Raw genomic sequence first — 13,010 nt, 5'->3', positions numbered from 1 at the left:
CCAAAGTTGTAAACCATCTAGCTAGCCAAGCAGAACGAACAAAGGTGGGAAATCAGTGCTTGTGGACATTCCCATTTCAGGACATCCTTAGCTCCCTTCGGAAAGCCTGGAGACATTTGGGAGATCAATCTGTCCTTTGACAGCTAAACTCCAAAGGTGGGGGGTGAGGGCTATGTGGAAAAAGGGTTTAAAATCTTCTGCGTCAGACATCAGATTGTGCATTATCATGAGGGGTCTATCAAGACTGAAATGTCCCATTTTCCTTATTTGTGTTCCCTCACACACCAGGTCTTAACTAGTAAGTAGTAACTTTTATTTCCTTTTATTTTATTTCCTTTTTATTTCCTATTTCATTTTCTGAAACTCATTTGTGTAGCATATTGTATGTCTTGTTATTAATTTTTGCAAATAAGCTTTGGAAACATTTTTCAGATTAAATAAATTTAATCTAGTGTATTCACCGTGATTCTTTGTGAACTTACAAAGCCCAGGGAGGCTCATGCTACATGTGCATGTGATTTAAGTGTGAAACATTAATAAGTGGTTCTGATGAACGTAAGAACACCATAATAAATCCTTTGTGGTGGCAGAAAAGGTGTATTCATTGCTAAGTGAATAAGGTGACACCAGTCACAGCCAGCTGTTCAGATTGCTGTGTCTGGGACAGGCTTGGCGCTCATGACAAGGATATAATGAATATTGTCATTTGGAGGTTGGCTGTCATTTGGAGATTACTTGTAATATGCAGTAAATGGACTAACATGTCATACTGCCATATAAGCAGGGACATCCCTACCATGAGATGTGGTAAAAAGCTTGCCTCAGGTGGCATACTATAGGGGCTAGTCAGCAGTAGTGGTGTTAATATTTTTGATTTCTTCTTAGAAAAATAATTTAAAAATAAATTGGGGACACATGGACACAAACTGGTGAGTAACCAGCCACTCTCCTGTTCACATGCACTACCTGTCTCATGTGAGCTTCTTGATATGCAGGAGGCATATGTCACTGAATGGCTACATTTTAGAAAGTCATACAGGTTTGATCATGTGCTAGTCAGTTTGATCATGTTTGAGCCAGTTCAAGCGTAAATTTATACATTTGAGTGTTTTTAATGAGGAGTGGTGACCCTCTGGCAAAAGAGGTGAACAGCAAACCACAAACTAATTGAATCAGAATCGATTGCTGAGTTTTGAATGAACATATATGTGGTCCTTTTGCCCTGGGTAGCTAATGTTAGCAAGCAATCCATTGTATAGAAGCACCCACCAGAATACACTAACAGTAAAAGTGCATATGAGCCTGATTGAAACTTAATGTTTTTTGGAGTCATTTGGAGCACCCTACCCAGGAGATGTAAAATTGTATTTAAAAAAACAAACAAAAAATCAAAGTTTCTCAAGATTATATCTGGCATGTGCCAACCAAATTAAATTGTTTCTCTCTGTGATTTGGAACTTTCCAGATACCAGGGGGTAGATTTACTTAAACATCTAAAAAGGAAAATAGGAGGTGTATTCTAGCTATCATTTATACCGCTTTCATACTGCCGCCCCGGCAATATCCCGGGTTTTTCAAGCCGGGTTTTTGCCGGGGCTCGGAGCGTCCCAGCTCAGAAACACCATTCATACTGCACCTCGGACCCGGGTTGACCCCATTCATACTGCACAAGTCTGTGCCCTGGCAATTTGTGGGATTCATCACCAGAGTAGTTTTCATTGGCTGAAAACATTTTTTTTTTGTAATAGTCTGCTTTTCTGCTGTTTTGTCCATAAAGATGTGTGAGTGTATCTTATAAGATATTTTAATTTTTATTGTTCCATTGTATCATTTGTAAACAATCAGACATTTATTCAGTGTTTCCACCAATTCCGTTCTGTACTGCTCACCGCTCCGTACTTTACTTTAGTCACCTATGTAAAGTATGTGCGACCTTTCTCTTTCGTTTGTTTCTTATAGTGTGGATGATAGAAGTAGTTGTTTCAGCCCATACTGTTGTTTTCCTCTCGAGTTTTTTTTCCCTGGTTTTATGTATGCAGTTAATGTAAATATTGTGAGCATTACAGGTCAGACAGCCAATCAGCTTGTTTTCTGTGCAACCCGGGTTGAAAAACCCGGGTTGCACCATTCATAGTGCAGGCAACCAGGGAATTACCCCTTGATAAATCCCGGGTTGAAGACCCGGGTTTTTAGACCTGGGATTTTTGACTTGTACCATTCATACTACACCAAGACCCGGGTCGTTTGAGCTCACCCCGGCAAAAACCCGGGATTTTGGTGCAGTATGAATGGTACAAGTAAAAAATCCCAGGTCTAAAAACCCGGGTCTTCAACCCGGGATTTATCGAGGGGTAATTCCCGGGTCGGACCCGGGTTGCCTGCACTATGAATGGTGCAACGCGGGTTTTTCAACCCGGGTTGCACAGAAAACAAGCTGATTGGCTGTCTGCCTGTCTCTGGAGGATGATGTCACAGTGTCAACACTGCAATGACCTGTAATGCTCACAATATTTACATTAACTGCATACATAAAACCAGGAAAAAAAAACTTGAGAGTAAAACAACAGTATGGACTGCAACAACTACTTCTATCATCCACACTATAAGAAACAAACGAAAGAGAAAGGTCGCACATACTTTACATAGGTGACTAAAGTAAAGTACGGAGCGGTGAGCAGTACAGAACGGAATTGGTGGAAACACTGAAGAAATGTCTGATTGTTTACAAATGATACAATGGAACAATAAAAATTAAAATATTTTATAAGATACACTCACACATCTTTATGGACAAAACAGCAGAAAAGCAGACTATTACAAAAAAAAAAATGTTTTCAGCCAATGAAAACTGCTCTGGTGATGACTCCCACAAATTGCCAGGGCACAGACTTGTGCAGTATGAATGGGGTCAACCTGGGAAATTCCCGGGTCCGAGGTGCAGTATGAATGGTGTTTCTGAGCTGGGACGCTCCGAGCACCGGCAAAAACCCGGGATATTGCCGGGGCGGCAGTATGAAAGCGGTATTAGTATGGTGTACAAAATTTTGGCTAGCATCTATATAATTGCTATAGGCAACACCTTCACTTTTCCTTCTTAGAAGGTTGAGTAAATCAACCCCGAAGTTTTCAAATAATGCAAATTCCATACATGAAAGGGACTCAGTGACTGAAAAAAAACCACCTTTTTTCTCACATGGCAAGAAAAACTCGCCAATTCCGACTTAGCAGAACAGGAGCCAGTGAAGAAGGACAACCCCCCGATACTCATCTTAACAGTCTTCCGTTTAACTGTTAAGGAGACCAAAGCAGTTAGGTAAACCCAAACCTCCCAATAGACAGAACAAATTCAGATAGGGTCAAGTTGATCATTTCTATGAGGCAGGTGTAAGTCATGCTGTTTTAAGATTTCTCTTGAGTCCACTATGCCCTTAACCATCTTACTCTCAAACTGCACCAGTACTTGTATCACTGGCAAAGCTGAAGTAGTGGAATCAGTGGTGGGCACCCCCGAAAAATCTATCTATGGTAAAATGGTATTGCTATGCCCTTGGCCTCCACACAATGAACAGACTGGAACCATAGGCTCAGGACCATACAACAGCAAGGGAGCACTGAAAGCAGGGCCGTCTTTCCGCATGAGCGCGCTGGGCAACTGCCTGGGGGCCCCACGGCCATAGTGGGCCCCTTAGGCTGGGCCCAGAAGAAAGGAAAACGTTTGTTTTAAAAATTTAAGATCTGGCTCCCTCCCTCTTCTCCTACTCCCTGCTGCATTGGATACCTTCTCCTCCTCCCTTTTGTGCTCACATTGAATGTTGGGCGTGACATATTCACGCTCGACATTTTCCGTGAAAAGCGCAGAGAGGAGCCATGACGGAAACGAGTAGAGACAGAAGAGAAGAATTCAGAAGAAACAAGGCAATTGAAAAGTAAGTGAAGGAGGAGTGTAAAACAGGGGAGACAGAAAAAAGGGAGCAAAAGCAGCATAATGGAGGGCACAGTGTAAAAAAAGGGAGCAAAGCAGCATAATGGCTAGCACAGTGTGAAATAGGGGAGCAAAGCAGCATAATGGAGGGCACAGTGTGAAATCGGGGAGACAGAAGAAGGGTAGCAAAAGCAGCTGCTGTGGTTCTGGTGGGCATGCAAGAGGCATTTAGTTAAGTTTGATGACATGTGGAGTGGTGTGATGGGTATGTTGGTCATTTATGACTTTTTTATTCCCACTTCAATATATGCCTAATTTTATTGATAATTTTCATTTTTATTCATGTCAGTGGTTGTGTAGGTAGGGGTCTCAGTGTATTGCTTTACCGGGAGCCAATAATGCTGTTAAGATGGCTCTGACTGAAAGGATACACTGGATTCCAGAGACCATACAGCAAGACTCTGGTTCGCTGATCCAGACCTTGGCCTAAAAGTACCCTGATGTGCAGGTAAACAGGTATTGTCTGAGTGGGGCTTACCCATGGCTGGACTCTGTAGAATAAACATTTTGCCTGTGATGATGGCTTCCTCTGGTAGGGTAAATGATGACTCTCATCAATGGCATCCACCACCAAGACTTTTTTGACTAACAGAACAGCCGATGTCATGTTCCCTATCCTATAAATACGCACCCACTAAGCCACCAGCTGGCTGGGTATAAGAAACCTTTGGTGACTGAAGCCTCTTGACTACAAAGTCATCAAATTTCTGCACTAAGGGCCTTGGCTTAATGAGCAGGTCATAGAGCTCTGTCCAGAACTGCTGTTTATAGATCTTTTGGCTAAGGTCAAATTAGTCAATGATGGCTGCTTTCACTCTTCCATAATCACCAGCGTCATCAGCAGAGAGCACCACATAGGCTGTCTCGGTGGTAATCGTATGAATGATCCTGAAAATTCCAACAGGCTATAGTCCTACAAACAAAAACTCAATTCTGACAAAAACGAATACAATATAAGCAGACTTACCCGAACACCGAAGCTCCAGATCTCTGATGGAAGCAGCATGCTTACAGGCAGTCATTCTGAAGACACAGGACTCCGGCACTTCAGTTTGACGTCAGCGCGACTTACATCAATGTTATTTTAAAGCGGCAATGTCTGGACCCCACAGGCTAAGTGTTTTAACACTTAGCCTGTGGGATCCAGACATTGCTGATTTAAATTGTCGGAATTTTCAGGATCGTAAATACATACCCAACCCAGCAGTCTGAGCCTCCCTCATTAGCAGAGGGGCAACTCGATTAGCCCATTAGTTTCTGGGACAAGCCTGAGCTCGGGCCATTCGCTCAAAGGTGGTCAGGAAAGGACCAATCATCACCAGCCCTAATTTTAGGAATTACAGGAGACATTGAAGGGTGAGTAGAAACAGCTTCTACTGTATCTCTCAGCCTCCTGATCTCCTCCTGCTAAGCAGTCTTCTCCTCTTGGAAAAGCATGAGTAGATTTTCTGTTTGTTTTACCATATAAACCATTTAGGCCTACTGAAGCTGCTGTTGCTGTTGTACCCTTGTCTTTGCAGCTCCTTAAGATGTGCCAAGATCTGGCACATCACCAACTCCATGCTATCTTCCAAGCCTTCAAGGCAGGATCTGACATGATCCCTCTTTTGTCCTCAAATTGTAGTGGGTTAACAGCAAGTCATCAGCTTAAGTCTTGAGTCAGGGTCAAACAACAGCTTTATTGTGAGGATCCAAAGCATACACAGCATTAGAGGTGAATATCATACTAAAGCATTGCAAAGTTCAGCGCATATATATAGGCTCCTTCAGTAGACTGTGGGAGATTGAGTTCTTAAATAGGCCCAAACTCTTCAACTCTTAGGAATGGGTGGGACTTCCTCCTGAATACCAGGAGGTTAACCCTTTCCTCAGATGTGGCAGTTCTTCCACAATGTCCAAGACAGAACTTATTATCTTCCCTCCTCCAAGAGTCTCCACCTCCCTAGCCATCAATTATACCACAATTTCCTCAGTCCCTCAAGCCTGTTGCCTTGTTGTGACATGTGAGTCTGCCCTCTGCTGTTTTCCTGCTTTATTCCTCACATCCATTGTCTCTCTCAGTCATGTCACATTGACCTTAGAAATATTGTCAAAATATACCATTTTCTTACCCAACATGCTTCAAAAACTCTTATCTATTCTCTCATTATCTTTCATCTTCACTACTGACATTCCCCTCAACCATCTATACCCATTTCAATCCATCTTAAATGCTGCAGGAAATATGATCTTCCTCTCTAAATATTGCACATCTGCCACACTATTTTGCAAACCCTGAAACTGTCAAAGCAGTTCCAGATAGGATGGCAGTTTAATAACAGATACAATTTCTACAAGAAAAACAAGATGGCATTGGACACAAATTAAACATAGTGACAGGTAGGATGGGAGTTTAATAAAAGAAACAGGTGGGCAAAGATCAACATGAGATACAGGTAAGAAAAATCTAGCATTTCCTACTAGCACAATGAGATGGCATGGACATAAATGAAACAGACGGTAAGAGCAGCCCTGGATAGATAGTAGGATGGGAATTTAATAAAGGAACAGGTGAGAAAATACCAGCATTAACTTCTTAACAGTACAAGATGATGACATTGGACACAAATGAAACACACAAAATAACAGCCTCCAATAGGTACTAGAATCAATGTCTATAAAAAAAGACATAGATATGCAAAGCACAGCATTTCTTAATAGTAGTACAAGCAAAATTACATTGCCCTAGTCCCCTCTCCCACCCTCATGTTGTTAGTTTAACAGGACTAGGCGCATTATCAACACAGAATGTTTATTTTCTGACTAAAGTAATTGGCTTATTTAATCCCCTCCAAATTACAGATGTAATATAGACTATGGATTGAGGTTTATACTCATAGTGGGCATTTTCTTTAATATGTCATCTTCAATCTCAGCAGTATCAACACTGGTCACTACCCAATATAACAGTGTCAAATGTCAGATGTAGAACTTATGGACACTCTTACACTTTCTAACACACTTTCTTTTTTAACCAAAATTTTGAGAAGTCTAGGTAGTTTGGAAAATGTAAAGGATTAAAATAAAGCATTACATTTTTAAAAATGAATGTAAACCTAATAAGAAACTTTTTATTTCATGTCTTTCCTCGGTTTGATTGGACTTGTATTTAAATGACCTCTGCATGGATTTATCATTCCCTTGAGAAAGTCCAATTACTGAATGAAACACGTTGGAAAGTAAGGAATTAATTTATTGTTTAATAAATTGAAGTGATTTGACAGTGTCACGATGGTATTCTGCACTTATTCCCCTTAACATCTACCGATTTGCGGAGAACTTAGGGAAGGAACCAGCATATCAGCTCACAAGAGGGAGACCAGCGGATCAGCTGACCCGAGAGAGCAGTGAGTCAGTGGGCAAATGGACTCACAGCCTATTTCAGCAGCAATTTCCGGACGGCTGTATTATAAACACAGCTGGACTTCAGGTAATTAGATAGACACCCGCATGGCAACGGGCAAATACATATCTATGGCTGTGCTAAGATTGGATGACTGACCTGTATTATTCGGAAGATACATTCTGTACCACTGCTGCACCATTCTACACCATACTTGCCAACTCTCTCGGAATGTCCGGGAGACACCCGCATTTTGCGAGAGTCTCCCGGAGTGTGGCAATCTCCCGAATTCTGCCCACTTCACTAGGAAGTGCCCCACTTCCTAGTGAAGTGGGCAGAATTAGATCCCAAACACCGCGAATCCCGGTAAATCGCGGCTTTTGGCCCCGCCCCCGCTGTCAAATGACGTTTGCGTCATGACGTCACAGAGGGCGGGCCGAAATGACATGATTTTGGCTGCCCCGCCCCCCTCACGCCCACCTCCACTGGCTGGCTCCCGGAAGAGAGCTGAAGAAAGTAGGTAAGTATGTTTTACACCATATAGACTGTTATCAGACTTTACAATTTTCCAGCCAAATCGGCAGCTACATTCATATTGTAGTGACCCCAGTTACGATACGTTGTTATAGCATTCAATCGTCATTGCCATATATGAAGTTGCAATAGAAGATACAGAATGTGTTGTAGTTTGCATCTACTGTTTACATTATTCCATGAGTCATGACCAGTGTATGAGCAACAAATTATATTTTTGTAACAGTGATTGTGAGGAATGTGGTTACTCCTAACTTGTGCAGCTCACACCTCTTGGACCCCAATTGTGGTGTGCCAACCTGTTATAGCCACCAATGCGGCATAAACTTGTAGAACTATGCGGTAAAGGTGTTCACCTATAGCAACCGCCTTTCCCGTAGAGACTAGATGCACGCACAGGTACTCGGATGCCCCCAGGACTTACACTCAGTGTAGTACAAGTTTATGTCCACATGGCAGCGCACAGGTAGAGGAGGTAATACACGGAGTAGGGTCCGGTCAGAGATCTGCGGAGTGGCCAAGCACAGGTGGAGATGACAGGTGCTAGCTAGATAATGGTCACAGGCAAATGTTCAGAATCTGAGTACAGGCAAAAGATCAGGGTCACAGGCAAATATTCAGAATCCAGGTGCAGGCAAAAAATCAAGGTCACAGCCAAATGTTCAGAATCTAGGTGCATGCAAAAGATCAGGGTCACAGGCAAATATTCAGAATCCAGGAACAGGCAGAGGTCATACACGAGGGAATAATCAGAGGTTAAACACCAACAGGGCTCAGAAGCAGGCAGCAGTACTGTGAACAGAATGCTATAACCGGCAGTGAGGCTCAGACCTCACTGCCTTAAATAGTACTAAGAGCCAATCAGGACAGAGGAGGACAGGGCTAACAATCAGCCTCAGGAGGTTGCTAATTAATTACTAGCTAGAACTGGCATAGGTAACAACATAAACCAGGAAGCATGTATAAAAATATAAATGAACCAGTTTAAATCATATGAGAGCTCCCCCTGAAGTTGGAGGATGTCCCTACACCCTCCTACATCTATGCCACAAGCAGTGTCGGACTGGGGCACTGCACCGCTAGGGGCCCACCAGAGGGGGCGTGGTCAGCCATCAAAGAGGCGAGACCAGACACTAGAGGGGAAGTGGTCAGCCCACGAAGGACAGCTAGCACCATAGTGTAGTATATAAAGCGTAGTATAGAAGTAAGCGCTGGGCGGGGCCGATCTCGGGTGACCGGCTGCCATAGCAACGGGTGAGATATCGGCCGGGTCACGCTCAGGAAACGGGACGGTAGTATTATTATTGTTACCTACAATGCACACAGGGGTAATGAATGGGGGGCACAATGGAGGGATGGAGTGAAGGCATACACATGGATAATAAAGGGGGTGAGGGGCACCTAGGAGCCATGATCATTTCATTCTGGCTCTGGTTAGGCATGAAATTATATGGGGGGAGGCTGGGGTTGTTCACAGATGGGCAGATCTGCACACAGGGTTGAGAGAGGGGTCATCTCTTCCTAAGGGAGGTGGATAGGCATGACATGAGGGGTGCTGAGGGATAAGGTGTGTGATGATCTGCTCTCACAGGGTTAATGAAGGGGAGGGGGCACATAGGAGTGGTGTAGATTTTCATAGAGAAAAGACCGGGGTGTAAAGGACACTTGGAAAGGAAAATAGGTGTTTGGGACAAGGTGTACTATGTTTTGCACACTGTGTTAATGAGGGGGGGCATATAGTAGTGGTAGTGATTTTATTCGGGGGTAAAATAAAAGTATACTGATAGATAAAATGAAATGAGGGTGGGTTAAAGGATAGGTAAATCGGGGTTAAAGGGGTACAGGAAAGTATGAGGGTGGCTGAGCGATAAAGTGTGTGATGCTTTGCACACATTGATTACTGAATGAGAGGGGTCATGTAAGTAGACCTTTGGCGTAAGCTGGGGGTGTAAAGGTCACTGCTGAGGAGTAAGGCATACAATGCTCTGCACACACGGTTGATGAAGGGGAGGGGACATTGTGGAGTGGTGGAGACTTTATCCTGGGGTGTTGGGCATGAAATGAGGGATAGTATACATATGGGGGTATAAGGGTTACAGGATAGATAAAGGGTAAAGTGCACACAGAGTTAATGAATGGGTATGGTCTCATAGTGCTGGAGATTTCATTCTGGGTGGTTAGGCATGGAATTGGGAAATAATACACTGATAGGAGAAAGTGGGTGTGAGGGGAATATGGTGAAAAAATGGGAGCTGGGTTTGATGAGCGTGGTGAAGTCGTACACCTGGGGGTCAGTAAAGGGGAGAGAGAGCACAGGATTTATTGAGATTTTTGGGTGGGAGGTTAGGCAAGAAATGGACATGAAAGCAAAGTAAGTGAAAACAACATTTAAAACCATATGGATGTAGAAAAAAAATGAGGGGAAAAATATTTGAGAGGAAAACTAATGACCGGTTCCAGGTTTGTTCTGAACATTTTACAGAGCAGTCTTACCGGTCTAGTGGGCTGCGGAAAACTTTGAAATCTAGCTCCGGCCAGCATCCTTTCATCCTGCTCCTCTGGGCGGACTGGAACTCCTTCTCCCCTGCGCAAAGTGGAAAAACACACTACCGCGCTCTCTGCACCTGCGAGGTAGTGTGGTTACCCTAAGTGTCACTGCCGTCGGGAACAGGCTGTTTGGTAAGCTCCGCCCTAACAACGGAGGGGGCGGGGCTTCATCCGACGGGGCCTACCGGTGGTTAGTCCGGCTGTCCGGCAGGCCAGTCCGAGGCTGGCCACAAGGATAATCCCAAAGAATATTAATAGAGCATAGAAACTAAAGCATGCGTCCGGCTGCTAGATCACACCAGGATGCGGCGTACCGCTGCGGCTCGTGACACGACCATTCTTTTACTTTTTATTTGCAATTTTCTCGGTTGTACCTGCTTCTCCAGTTGGTTCTTATGTTGATTCCTGTATTTACCTATTTTGATAGTGACAGATCTATGCTAGGTGATGTATGAGAGGTAAAAGAAGATGAATGTCCTTGCTAGACACTGTCGTTTACACTAGGAGTTCTATGAGCAGTAGCAGGGTTAGTATGTCAGGATTCCCAATATGAAGACCACAGAGAGGAGTGTGAATGAAATGGAGTACCTTTCTTTTAAGCTCAGGTCACACAGATATAAACGAGATGCAGTCAATGGTAAGGTAGCTAGTTCTAATCCATAGAAGCAGCAGAAACAGTATTCCAGGATTACCAGGTTTAAATGAGAAGCCGGAGCTACTGGAAACCAGGCATGGTGAGAGAACCACAGGTACAGGATACCAGGATCTCCACAGACTTAGTTTAGAAACTGGATTTACTGGATACCAGGTACTGTTAGAGAATTGCAGGCACCGGATACCGGGGTCTCGAGGTTTAACTGAGAATTAGAAGTTACTGGAGACCAGGCACAATAGGATAGTTGCAGGTACAGAATACCAGGATAAAAGGTTTAGCTGGGAAGCTGGAGATACTGGATACCAGCACAAAAGGATAACTGTGGATACAGGATACCAGGATAACCAGATTTAGCTGGGAAGCTGGAGATGCTGGATGCCAGACACAATAGGATAATCGTGGCTACAGGGTACCAGGATAACCAGGTTTAGGTGGGAAACTCTACAATCCACAACTGAGCAGGTTGTTGGACATGAACAAAGTCAAATGAAACTGAAGTCAGGGTCACAGGAATAGATGCAATATGATGAGACAAACAGAAGTTAGATACCAGTAACAGTGACAATTGATGATCTGGCCCAGTTTTCAGGAAAATGCAGTGTTATAAAGGCCAGACACAGGTGATCATGATCCAAATCCAACAATGAGAACTTAACCCATTAGTGTAAGAATCTGGTATTGGCAAAACTGCATCCACAGAAGTGACGCTGTACTGCAAGCAGAGGCCGTTCGTGACACAGTACTAGTAAAAAAATTCCCATGGTCTGAGAAATTAATCACAAACTTTAGTATTATAATTATATTTTCTTTCTTGCTTGAAAGAGCTGTTATATTGGGAGAGATCATCAAGTTTTTTTTTTGCATGACCTTGTCTGAGTCTTTCTTATTCTTAATAAGAACCACCCTACCCATCCAGGATAATCCTAAATACTCCAGATGAAGGGATATAGTCCAAATTTTATTTATGGGCAGCACGGGGGCTAAGTGGTTAGCACTTCTGCCTTACAGCTCTGGGGTCATGAGTTCAATTCCCGACCATGGCCTTATCTGTGAGGAGTTTATATGTTCTCCCCGTGTTTGCATGGGTTTCCTCCCACACTCCAAAAAACATACATAGTAGGTTAATTGGCTGCTAAAAATTGACCCTAGTCTGTGTGTCTGTCTGTGTGGGTGTGTTAGGGAATTTAGAATGTAAGCCCCAATGGGGCAGGGACTGATGTGAGTGAGTTCTCTGTACAGCGCTGCGGAATCAGTGGCGCTATATAAATAAATGATGATGATATAGTCTGATATTTTATTACTATCTCACTTCATATATTATTCAACATCTAGAGGTAGGTCCACCCACACAAATTGTAAAGTCTGGGAGAAAAACTGAAGAACACCTTATGTGTTTTTAGGGCACTCTAAGGAAAATGGAATTATTAAAACATATTCAAATTGAATTAGTATCAATTAAAATAGTAACACTTAATATAGTATTAGAAGTAGTGAAATATTAAAAACAAGTACATGACATAAATGACCATATAGTAATAACTGTTAAGACTGATAGATTGACTATCATTGATAAAAAAACGTCACAAATTTGCCAGAGACAAAGGTGACCTTCTCAATAATAGAGTATTCAGATGGGACACTATAAAAACAAAAAAAAGTCACATCAGGTTACAGTACCTCCGAAATAGAGTCATCTGACAATGAGACTCCTAATCAGTCCCCACTAATTAAGGACAATCAAACCTCCTGTCACGGGCACTAGGACTCTTGCCCAGGAATTCACCAGATGACTGGGCTTACCAGAGTAGTGAAGTTCACACAACGGTCCTCTGGTAGCAGGGTGACTAGCGGAACATATATCACAGTAGATGGAGAGAGAATGCCAATAAAGAATAGGAAAGTCAGTGACT

The sequence above is a fragment of the Mixophyes fleayi genome, chromosome 3 (genome assembly GCF_038048845.1).
Source record: "Mixophyes fleayi isolate aMixFle1 chromosome 3, aMixFle1.hap1, whole genome shotgun sequence".
Lineage (NCBI taxonomy): Eukaryota > Metazoa > Chordata > Amphibia > Anura > Limnodynastidae > Mixophyes > Mixophyes fleayi.
This window is presented reverse-complemented; position numbering follows the sequence as displayed.